This window comes from Neovison vison, chromosome 4, assembly GCF_020171115.1.
Source record: "Neovison vison isolate M4711 chromosome 4, ASM_NN_V1, whole genome shotgun sequence".
NCBI classification, from domain to species: domain Eukaryota; kingdom Metazoa; phylum Chordata; class Mammalia; order Carnivora; family Mustelidae; genus Neogale; species Neogale vison.
In genome coordinates, this window is record NC_058094.1 from 62,540,238 (window position 1) to 62,553,844 (window position 13,607).

Consider the following 13,607-nt stretch of genomic DNA (forward strand, 5'->3'; position numbering starts at 1 on the left):
AATTATTATTATTTCAAATATTTAAGAGACAAATAATATCAGTTCTTTAGAAAGAACTTGGAAAATAAAGGAGGAAAGACCTCTTTTCAACTGATTTTATGAGACAGTTCTGAGAGGCAATGACATTATAAGAAAAGAAAATTTAAGACTAATATCTTTCATGTACATAGAGGCAGAAATCTTAATAAAATATAAGCAAATAAAATCCAGTGATACCCAAAAAATATAATACATTATGACCAAGTGGGATTTTCCCAAGAATACAAAGTTGGTATAACATGTGAAAAAAATCAATGAAATTCACGTATTAACAGAATAAAGGAGAAAAGACATCTGAGCATCTCAATAAATATAGAAAATGCATTTTACAAACTTCAATAACCATTCATAATTTTCAAATCTCAGAAAACTGGGATGAGAAGGAAACTTCCTCAACTTGATAAAAGGTATCTACTAAATCTGCCTCTACCATCGTATTTAATGATGACAGTATTTTCCCTCTGAAGATCAGGAACAATGCAAAGATATTGGCTCTAACAACTTCTATTCAACATTCAGTTTGAAGTGTTACTAATGAAATAATACCAAAAAAAAAAAAAAGATACAAAAGGCATACAGTTTGAAAAGGAAAAGGTGAAATACCTTAATTTGCAAAATAAATTATTGTGGACATAAAAATGCTAAGAAATCAATGAAGAAAAAGCCATTCGAATTAACAAGTGAATTTAGTAAGTTTCTAGGATACATGATCAATGTTTAAAAATCGGTTGTACTTATATATCTTAGCATGAACAATTAGAGAAATTGAGAAAATAATACCACTTGATTAGCATGAAAATTAAATATTTAAGGATAAATTTAATAAAATGTGTAGACTGAATTTATAAAATATTGCTGAGAAAAACCGCAGACCTATACAGATGAGGAAATATTAGGAAACTCAATAGGGTTAAGATATAAATCATCTCTTCCTAAACTGATCCAAAAGATCCAATGCAATCTTAATTAAAATCCTAGGAGGCTTCTTTGTAAAGGGGGCCTTTTTGTAAAGGCTGACAGGTTAATTATAATATTTACATGGAACATTAAAAGATCCAGAACAATGAAACAAATTGTGCTGGAACAACTGGAAAGCCATACGGGAAAAAAAATGAAAATCAATTCTTACCTCATACTACACACAAAAATTACCTGAAATGGCTCATAGACTTAATATGAAAATTATAGAGCTTCTAGAAGAAAACACAGGAGAAATCTTTGAGACTTTGGGATAGGAAAATATTGACTTGCTTCGGTCAATAAAATGTGAATGGATATGAAGTGGCAGATTTAAGTGTCAGGGTATGATATAACGTGTTCCTTTTCCATGTAATCATGAAAGCATCTGTCAAAATGTAATCTCTGTCAACTTATGCAGAGATCCTTTGTGGACATGTAACATGAATGAGACTTAAATCTTTGCTATGTTAAGCCACTGATAATTTGGGCATTCTTTGCTACTGAAGAATACCCTAGCCCAGTCTATAATAAATGTTTTGGAAACACAGTTCATATGCTAGTTTTCTTAGAAATGTAAGGTCTTATTGGAATGTTTAATCTAGAAAACTGGCAAATTATCAATTGAGAACTTCAATCAAGCATGAAATTGGAGGTATGACCTCAATAAACAAATGTGCTGTTAAAGGTGACTTGTGTCTATTCTTTGGGCAAAGAAAAATAATTAGAAAGTTATTATTCAAAGATGCCAAGAGAAAGGTATGAAATAATTTCTAATACACCACTACTCTAGATTTTAAATCTCCATACTTCTATTCTACATAAAGATGACTCTGTACTAACAGCCAAGCTCTGCTTTCTTACTAAACCTAACAAAGAAATGATGAGTCCATTGCAACCAACTGGTTTAAGGTCTAATTAAACAGCTTGACTTCATGCTGGACTTTGATTCCAAATATTACAATGACACACTCATTTTGTCCATTCATTGTCTTTGTATGTAGGAAATAAGTCAGTGTTTTAACTCTGAATTCTTCCTCTTTTTAACTGAGAAATGGAAGTTAGAAATGGTATGCCAACATTTCACCATGAAGCTATCAATTTCCTTCCCAGAGTCTGATCCACATACACTCCAAAAAATTAACATACAAGATGTAATCCAAGTATTTCTTCTTTTTCCCAAAATGTACAAATTGAGTCCATTTTACAACAATCAGGATCATCCAATTTTGCACGTGGTGTTTGTTAAGTGCTGCGCTAAAAGAAAACTCAGCCTGGAGGGAAGAAGAAAAAAAGCTGTGTTGCTCTATGGCCATAGCCAGTAGATTGCACTCAGTTAACTTCTTTCACGAACGCCTAAGTGGCTCAGTTGGTTAATCAGCTGCCTTCGGCTCAGGTCATGATCCCAGCGTCCTGGGATCGAGTCCCACATTGGGCTCCTTGCTCAGCAGGAAGCCTGCTTCTCCCTCTGCCTCTGCCTGCCATTCTGTCTGCCTGTGCTCGCTCTCTCCCCTCTCTCTCTGATAAATAAATGGAGTCTTTAAAAAAAAAAAAAAACTTCTTTCAGGCATAATTCATCATAGACAGAGCCAATTTGTTAATGCATGTTTTCTGGCTGAATTAGGCCATAGCCCTGTTGCCCTGCATACCATTGTATCTGTAGACATGCCAAATAATACTCCTTTTTCAGTTGGACAACCCAAATTAAAACCCCTCAAAGACATTATAAACTGCTTGCCTCACCATATCTATTGGCTAGATTTGTTTATAACCTTAGGGAACATTTTTGAGCACTCAGTAATCACAATACTGGGGCCTTCAACAAAGTAACAAGACCTCTCTTATAGTAATTACTATGTAGGTTTATCACAAAAATACATTTCCCTTGGGGCACCTGGGTGGCTCATTCAGTTAAGCTTCCGCCTTCAGCTCAGGTCATGATCCCAAGGTCCTGGGAAAGAGCCCTGAGTTGGGCTCCCTGCTCAGTGAGGAATCAGTTTCTTCTCCTTCTGCCCCTGCCTGCCCCTGGCTCTGCTCCCCACCTTCATGCTTGCATGCAGGCTCTCTCTCAAATAAATAAAATCTTTAAAAAAAAATTATCTTACATGCATAAATAACCTTTACTTTAATATTACCATGATCTATTAATTTCCTATCAAACCTATGGATATAGCATTAAGAAAATACTATCAATTCTCAAAACTATTATTTAACTGGAACCAACAATTCTTTAAAATTCTTTAAACTTTCATACGAAACTATCCCCCTTATAACCTGGTTATAAATGGAAAAAATTGAAAAATTTTTCAAGTCTTAAAAAGTTAAGGCTTATAATTCATAAATTAGAAATCAAAGGACTAATTGTTCTGTTCACCTTCTCACAAGATCTTTTTTATTTTTTAAATATTTGTATGAATAAAAAAAGAGTGGCCATGGTATTTCAGTATGATGTTATGTCCAGAAGATATCACAATTCAGAATATTTGCCGTACATCAAATGAAACCTTACACAGCATATGTTTTTAAACTCTTTTCAGTGTCGTAAATGTTATAGGGTTCCTGGCTTGTTCGCTTAAACACTTCATGGTATTTTATGCTACATCAGATTGCCAAGAAATCTGCTTCTCCCCACTATCCCTGCTTATTATTAAACTGGGCCATTCAAAATCCTTTCAGGGTCAACACAAGTTGAAATCTGCATCATTAGGTTCCTTTATCATGGGGTATTATCCCAAGCAAAAAGAGATTAACATCATTTCCTTTGTGTTCTCTTTCACAACTCTTTTGTTCGATATTAGCAAAATCTACACAGACAGCAAACATGCCTTAAGTATTTACGAAGTTCCAGTTATCATGCTAAACTCTATAAATACAAAAGCTATTAAAACACAGTCCTGGTCTCAAGTTGCTTATAGTCTAACAGAGAGGGGCGCCTAGGTGGCTCAGTTGATTGAGAGACAGCCTTCAGCTCAGGTCATGATTCTGGAGTCCCAGGATCAAGTCCTTCTCAGCCGGGTGGGTGTCTCTTCTCCCTCTGACCCTCCCTGATCTCATACTCTCTTTTTCTCTCTCTCTCTCATTCTTTCGTTCTCTCATTCTCTCTCTCTCAAATAAATAAATAAAATATTTAAAAATAAAAAAATAAAAGGTCTTGCAAAAATCTGTCAATATCCAAAATTACTTTTTTGCCAGGTATAAAAGTTTCACGCTACAGCAGGATTGGACCCTCTGCTTTACCCAAATCTCAGAAAAATAGGGCTTGATAAGTTTGAGTGGGTTCTCTGAAGGTCTACACACAGGATACCATTAGTGGACACAACCAAGGAACATTTTAGATACTACTAGCTTACTATTAATAGCCATAGGCCACATTTTCTTTTGAGGTCATCTAACCTTCTTCATTTATAGACTAATCTCATACAGAAACCAGATTAACTAAAACAGTCACTTGATCTACATATAGCAAGAATATTTTTTTTAAGATTTTATTTATTTATTTGACAGAGAGAGATCACAAGTAGGCAGAGAGGCAGGCAGAGAGAGGAAGGGAAGCAGGCCTCCTGCTGAGCAGAGAGCCCGATGCGGGACTCGATCCCAGGACCCTGAGATCATGACCTGAGCCGAAGGCAGCGGCTTAACCCACTGAGCCACCAAGGCGCCCCTAGCAAGAATATTTTTTGAAGTATATCAGCAACTTTCCTCTTTCAGTTACCATAAAGATATCCTAAATCATCTACCTTTCTTGAAAATTGGGGTGGTACTAAGATTGTTACAACATTAAAATAGAAATAAAATTTAGTAATCACTTGGACCACAAAATAGAATTTTCAAGTCAATGAGGATAAGAAATAGTCCTGAAAGTAAGGCTTTGTATGAGAGAAAAGGATTTCCTAAATTCCTTTATGTCCCTGTGTAACAAATGAAGACACAGATCTGACTGACTTGATCACAGATTTTTCTAGAAAAGATGTCCATCCACTCTCACCACTTTTATTCAACATAGTACTGAAAGTCCCAGCCACAGCAATTAGACAACAAAAAGAAATAAAAGACACCCAAATCAGTAAGAAGAAGTAAACGTTTCACTATCAGCAAGTGACATGAAACTATATGTAGAAAACCTAAAGAGTCAACCAAAAAAACTATTAGAACTAATCAATGAATTCAGTAAAGTTGCAGGATAGAAAATCAAAGTACAGAAATCTATGGCACTATTATTGAAGCAGCAGAAAGTGAAATTAAGAAAACAATCCTATTTACAATTGCACCAAAAAGCAAAATGGAATAAACTAACTCAATAAACTAACCAAAGAAATGAAAGACTTATACTCTGAAAACTATAAAATATTGATTAAAGAAATTCAAGACAATTCAAAGAAATGGAAAGACATGCTAATAAATTGGATGAACAAATATGATTAACATGTCTACACTACTCAAAACAATCTACAGATTGAATGCAATCCCTATCAAAATACCAACAACATTCTAGTTCATAGACTAGACAAACAATCCTAAAATTTATATGGAACCACAAAAGACCCAAATAGTCAAAGCAATCTTGAAAAAGAAAAATAAAACCTAGAGGTATCACAATTCCAGACATCAAGATATACTAGAAAGCTGTGGTAATCAAAACAGTTTGGCACTGGCATAAAGACAGACACATAGATAAATAAAACACAATAGAAAACCCATAAATAAGCCCACAAGTATAAGGTCAATTAATCTTCAACAAAGAGGAAAGAATATGCAATGGGAAAAAGATAGTCTCTTCAACAAATGGTGTTGGGAAAAGTGGACAGCTACATGCCAAAGAATGAAACCAGACTACTTTCTTACACCATACACAAAAGTAAACTCAAAATGGATTAAAGACATAAATATGTGACCTGAAATCGTAACAATCTTAGAAGAGGGTACAGACAATAATCTCTGACACCAGCTGTAGCAACATTTCTCTAGCTATGTCTCCTGAGGCAAGGGAAATAAAAGCAAAAATAAACTACATCAAAATAAAAAACTTCCATACAGTGAAGGAAACAAGAAAACCCAAAGCAACCTACTGAATGGGAGCAAACATTTGCAAATGACATACCCATTATTTAGTGTCTAAAATGTATAAAGAACTTATACAACTCAATACCCAAAAAACAACCCAATTAAAAATGGTCAGATTTTTAATGGCTCCTGGGTGGCTCAGTGGGTTAGGCCACTGTCTTCGGCTCACGTCATAATCTCAGGGTTCTGGGATTGAGTCCCGCATTGGGCTCTCTGCTCAACAGGGAGCCTGCTTCCCTCTCTCTCTCTCTGCCTGCCTCTCTGCCTACTTGAGATCGCTGTCTATCAAATAAATAAATAAAATCTTTAAAAAAGAAATGGCCAGAAGACATAAACAGACATTTCTCCAAAGACATACAAATGGCCAATAGACACGTGAGAAGATACTCAACATCACACATCATTGGGAAAACATAAATCAAAAACATAATGAGCTATCATCTCACATTTGTCTGAATGGCTAAAATCAAAGCCACAAGAAACAACAAGTATTGGTGAAGATGTGGAGTAAAAGGAACTCTTGCACTATTGTTGGGAATGCAAACTGGTACAGTCACTGAGGAAAACAGTACAGAGATTCCTTAAATAGATAAAAATAGAACTACCCCAAGATCCAGTAATCACACCACCAAAACTTACAAAAACACTAATTCAAAGGGATACATGCATCCTTATACTTACTGTAACATTATTTTCAATAGCCAAATTATGGAAGCAGCCCACACATCCATCAACATATGAATGGCTAAGGAAGATGTAATATATGTATATATATATATACACACACATACACACACACACATATGCAATCGAATATCATAAAAAAGAATGTCATAAAAAAAGAATGAAATCTTGCAATTTGTAATGCATGGATAGAGCTAGAGAGTATAATGCTAAGTGAAATAAGTCAGAAAAAGACACCACATGATCTTCACTCATATGTGGAATTAAAAAAATAAAACAAACAAGCAGAGGGGAAAATAAGAGAGAGAGGTAAATCAAGAAACACTGTTACCCCAGAGAATAAACTGATGGTTACCAGAGGGGAGGTGGGTGGAGGGATGGGTTAAATAGGTGAGGGGATTAAGGAGTGCACTTGAGCACTGGGTGATGTATGGAATCGTTAAATCACTACATTAGTTTCACACCTGAAACTAATATAACACCACATGTTAACTAACTAGAATTAAAATAAAAAACTGGTCAAAATGGTAAATTTTATGTTATGGATATTATATACTATAATAAAAAAGAAAATAGTAACTATTAAACATTAAAATAATGCTTCATATGGTGCTTTGTAACAATGTACTCTACAAAGTGAAGTCTCCAAGGAATACATGCTGTATAAATTACATATCCTACTTATCAATAAGAATTTTCAACAGAAACAGGCTAAACTGTTAATGAGTAAAAAAGTAAAACAGTTAAAATTTTTAAAATAAAGATCAGTAACAATTTCCTCATCAGAAGCCTTAGCAATTTACAAACTAGTTTGAGGGCAGTATACATTTTGTTCTTACTTAGAAGTACAAAAAAAAAAGAAGTACATTGAATAAGAACAGATAAAAATACATTATTCTAACAGAATTTGAAATAGTTATAGAATGATACTTGCTATAGATATACTAGTTTCACAACTGAATAAGGATTTTTTTTAAAACTCACTGTATTCACTCTGTAACAAGCACCTTAACAAGTGAATATTAAAATACACATTACTTGAAAGTAAAGATGTGAAATAATATGATGAAAACAAGCAAGCCAGAACACTAAATACTCTAAAGAGTTAAAATAAGCTGTAGTCTGTGAACGGTCACCCTCTAGAACCATGTCTTCATAAATTTGATTCATTTATAGAGTGTTTTTGATGATAGGCAATTCTTTGTTGAAAGTTAAGTGCTCTTTTATATGAATAAATAAAGAAGGCTTTGGTTTGAACTAATACATTATTTTGACAAATGTTTATTGGAAACCCAGTTATAGGTTCATAAATCAGGGTTCTTTGTGGTCCATCAGGTGAGCTCACCAATGCCACCAGATGTCATGGTGCATACCAACAGGGTAATTAAAATAACTCCATGGAATGCTGTCCTTCCGCACAATGACAGTAGTCAAAACAGAGGGAGCAATCGCTTATTATTTTTAATTTACTGAAAATGCTTTTTCAAGATGTCATGACCATACCTTAAAGGGAAAAAAAAAAACCACATTTGTTTTCTATTTACTTCTAGATTAAAATGACAAGGTCAAAGGGTGCCTGGATGGCCAAGTCAGTTAAACATCTGACTCTTCATTTTGGCTCAGGTCCTGGTCTCAGGGTTGTGAGATAAGCCCCATATTGGGCTCTTCACCGGGTGTGGGGGCATGAAAACTGCTTAAGATTTTCTCTCTCCCTCTCCTTTTGCCCCTCCCCACCTCTCTCCCTCTCTATAAATAAACAGATAGATAGATACGTAGATAAAATGACAAGATCTAGAATGATACATGATCTGTCAGTTGATTTTCAAAATTCTTCACTAGAAAAAAGGGAAAAAATTCATCCATGTATCCCATGTCTAAACTATGTCCATAGTAGAATTGCTTTTTTTTCTTCTTTTCCTTCCCTTCCTTGTCTTCCATCCCTCTTTTAAACACGTGTTATTTCCTGAAGAAGTGATTCCTATTAAAAAGGCCCACTATACATTGGCCAAGATAGCACAATTCAGCTATATAATGCATGGACCTAAGCTGTATGAAAAATTCCATGATAAAAGTTTACATTCTTCATAGTTAAAAAGAAAACAGTTGGCAAAACAATTCTGACAAAAGCACCAACTCATTTCAACTGAAAATTTAAGAGACTTTTAACTCTAAAGATTTCTCAACGTCCCTATATAGGCCAAATTTACCAACCGTGAACAGGGAAGGGAATAAGGTATATAACGACAACACACATTTGTATATTATAACCAAGAGTAAGACATTTTATTGACATTAGATTGTCTATACCTAGTGAAGGATGCCAAAAAGTCTGATCAGAGTCACTAGCATGATAAATAAAATAAAACATAAGAATTCTCTTAATATCACAAATTTGTTATACTTCTCTCTAAGCGTCTTAAATCTTGCCTTGTCTCTTAATGACTCAAATTTGCTTTCTATGTAGGTAAAGTATTTCTTCCTTTATAGAGAGAATGATATATATAATAAAAAGATAACTGAGTATTTTCTGGGATAGAAATAGAAATTTTATGCTTTCTTTGGACTACCTGGGTGGCTCAATCGGTTAGGTGTCATCTGCCTTCATCTCAGTTCACAGTCCCAGGGTCTTGAGATCAAGTACGGCATCGGGCTCACTGTTCAGCAGGGAATCTCTTCTCCCTCTCTCTTGGCGCCTCCCCCTGCTTGTGCTCTCTCTCTCAAATAAGTAAATAAAATCTTAAATAAAAAAAGGGAAATGTTATGCTTTCCCATACAATAGAGCTATAAAAAGGGCTTCTGCTCTTGGTTTACACATTACTACTTAGCAGTACAAAATAAAGGGTCTCTGCCTGTCCCAAATAATTACAAGTAAGTAATCCAGGCCAGCACATCAGAGATTTGCCTCTAGACCAGCCAGACAACTCCACATGAAGTACCAATTGAATAAGACCACAAATGCAGAACTCTATTTTACTCTACAACTGCACTGCCCAAGCCTGCCAGCTTGACTATTGCTAATAATATAAACAAGGAGGCGAGTGACAACTTAAAATGCTAGCCGTTAAGCTACTCCAAACTTAAACCCAAGAAACCATGTCACCTAGACTGACTTAAAAAGGTCAATGTTTAAATACAACTACTTTGTTGAAAGACAAAAAATGCTACAAATGATAATGATATAAAAATTATATCATAGGGGGGCGCCTGGGTGGCTCAGTGGGTTAAAGCCTCTGCCTTCGGCTTGGGTCATGATCCCAGGGTCCTGGGATCAAGCCCCACATCAGGCTCTCTGCTCAGCAGGGAGCCTGCTTCCTCCTTTCTCTCTGCCTGCCTCTCTGCCTACTTGTGATCTCTGTCTGTCAAATAAATAAATAAAAAATCTTTTTAAAAAATTATATCATAGGAAAAATGTTTAGAAAAAACTAAACTGGGAGCTGAGCCTCTAAGCATCCCAGATTTGAAGTTATCTGGACAGCTTCTTATAAAAAAGAGTTCTATTTAAGTGGGTGCCTGAACAGCCCTGAATTCCCATAATGAATTAAGAGACTTTCGTATTGGCTTGAGTTGAATGAATCTTCATAATATCAGGTTAGTGGACAGTTGTCAAGAGCAACAGACTGCTATGAAAGTGCATAACAGCACAAAGAGCTCCACTAACTCACTCCCAGTCAAACTGGACAGAATTACTAAAAAGCAAGCAACTAAAGCCTCTGGAAATGGCCCTATGTGTAAAAAGAAAATGAAGAAACATATATTCAACAAACCTAAGAAACTGCCTATAAGTGAGAGTCTGTGGTTTTGAATCAAGACCATTTCTTCCACCCCACACCCAAAGGGCCCTACCGCTGCTGCTATCAACCCAAAGTGACTGTGGGCACACCTAAAAGTTGTGCCTCCCTGAGGAGCAACATCAGATTCTTAACCTTGGTGGGAGGGAGGAGGGTGGGGGAAGCAGGGAATAGATTGCACTAAAATGATCCAGGCAACAGTGAGGCACACACTCCACTCAAGACTGCTGCAGCTAGGAACACATGGTTCCTTCTTTCCCCAGTTTTCTCCCAGAGGGAGGAACTTTGTTCTAGAAGCTAACAAGATTTCAGTGTTTCTCATCTTATCCCCAGCTGCCTATAGCTGGAGATAAAGTCCAGGTAAGTGTGGTCAAGAGGTGAGAGCTCCCTTCTTCCACCAAACTTCCACTTGTGGAACTGAGACTCCTACAGCGGGGAGTCACCAATAGAAAAGTTTGCCATTGTTCCCACTTCTAGCTTCAGAGTTGTAGCCCAGAGATTTTGCCTAAGGAAGAAGCAACCATAAAACAGATAGCTCCTGATCTCTCCACAAAGAAATTGATTTCATTTGTAGCAGAGCTTGGAGAAGTTTAACCTAAGAGCACTCTCTCAAGAATTGTGGAGGTTGTAGTAAAAGGCAATTGGAAGGAGATTTGTATATGTAATAAAGAAACAGCTTGGACTGTGGGCTGGTCAGCAGTTTAGAGAACTGGAGAATAAGACAGCTGGGAGGAGCCCTCCTGGGGTCAGAACAAATATCATACTGATCTCAGAAACTCTTCTGTCCAGAGAGCCACAGCTTGATTGGATTCATTTGTAGAGGAATTTATGCCCTAGGACATTTTTTGAGAAAAACAAGACAACCAGGCAGCAATTACTGGAGTTTTAACAGCTGAATATGGTCAGGCAAAGAGTGGTAAAGGGCCCTACCGCTGCTGCTATCAACCCAAAGTGACTGTGGGCTCACCTAAAAGTTGTGCCTCCCTGAGGAGCAACATCAGATTCTTAACCTTGGTGGGAGGGAGGAGGGTGGGGGAAGCAGGGAATAGATTGCACTAAAATGATCCAGGCAATCACTAAACAAATATACAAGCAGGTATCAATAACAAGCCCCAGAATAAGGGTACCAATGCCCAGAGTTACTAAAATATATTATGTAAATTGTCCATTAAAATTACCATATTGATAATTAAAGATAATAACCAAAATAAGAATAATAATATTATTATGAATAATAATATTAAATTATCCTTGAATAAGAATAATCTTACTATCTTAATTATTCTAACAGTAATCAAAAATTAAGAAGCATGAAAAGAGAAAAGTATGACACATACTCCCAAAAAAATAAAAGCGGGCAACAGAAACTTCGTGTGACAGCAACAAGAGGTGTGATTTAACAGAAAAATATTTCAAAGTAGTCATTATAAATATGTCCACAGAAATAAAGAACCCGTGTTTAAAGAAGTAAAGGAAGATATAGTGACACTGTGGTACCAAATAGAAAAATCAAAAAAGAGATAGAAATTGTTTTTTAAAAGACCCAAATGGAAATTCTGGAGTTAATGCAATAACTGAAATAAAAAATTTACTAGAAGGGCATCAACAATAGTTTTGAACTGGCAGAAGAAAAAATTGGCAAACTTGAAGACAGATTGATGGATATTATGTAAACAAGAACACAGAGGAAAAAGAATGCAGAAAAATAAACAGCCTCAGAGAAAGATGAGACACCATTAAATACAACAATATGCACACAAAGACAGTATCAGGAGAAAAGAAAGAAAAGATCCATACAAGTGGATTTATCCCAGGAATTCAAGGTTGGTTTAGCATCTGAAACTCAATTAATGTAAAACACCATATCAACAGAACAAAAAACAAGTCACCAATAATCATTTCAATCACAAAATCATCTCAAAAGAATTTGAAAAAAAAATCCACCTTCCGTTCATGATAAAAAAAAATTAAACAAACCAGGCATAGAAGGGGATTTCTTCAACTTGATAAGATCATCTATGAAAACCCACAGCTAACATCATAATTTATGGTAAAAGACTGAAAGCTTTCACCCTAAGATGAAGAACAAAACAAAGATGTCTGTTCTCATCACTTCTAATTCAACATTGTACTGTAAGTTTTAGCCAAGAGAATTAAATATGAAAAAGAAATAAAAGATATCCATATTGGAAGGAAATAGGTAAAATAATCTCTACTTGCGGATGATATGACCTTATATATAGAAAATCCTAAGGTACCACTGAAAACTAGTAGAACTAGTAAGTGAGCATAACAAGTTTGTAAGATACAAGATCAATACACAAAAATTAGTTGTATTTCTATACACTGGCAATAAAAAAATCTGAAAATGAAACCAAAACAATTTCATTCAAAACAGTATCAAGAAAAATAAAACACTTAGGAATAAATCTAACAAAAACAGTGTAAAATTCATACTCTAAAAACTATAAAACACTGTTGAAAGAAATTAAGGAAGATCGAAGTAAATGGGAAAACATTCCACATTCATGGACTGAAAGACTTAACACTGTTAAGATAGTATTACTCCCAGAAAAAAAAAATAATAATAATATTACTCTCCTAAATAATCTATAGATTCAACATAATCCCTATCAGAATCCCAGCCAACTTCTTTGTATAAATTAACAAACTGATTCTAAAATTTATATGAAATTGCTAAAGATCCAGAATAGTCAAAACAATCCTTAAAAAGAAGAAAGGACTTTTTCTCTCACAGGAAAGGACTCACACTTCTCAATTTCAAAACACACTCCCAATTTCAAAACTTACTACAAAGTAACAGTAATCATCACAGTGTGGGCCTGGCACAAGGACAGACATATAGACCAAGAGAAAAGAGCTGACAGTCCAGGAATAACCCCATATTTCTGTGGCCAACTGATTTTCAACAAGGGTGCCAAGACCAGTCAATGGGGAAAGAATAGTCTTTTCAAAAAACAGTGCTGGGACAACTGGATGCAAAAGCATGAAGCTACATTCTTCCCACTATATACAAGAACTAATTCATAATGGATTAAAGACCTAAATGTAGGAACA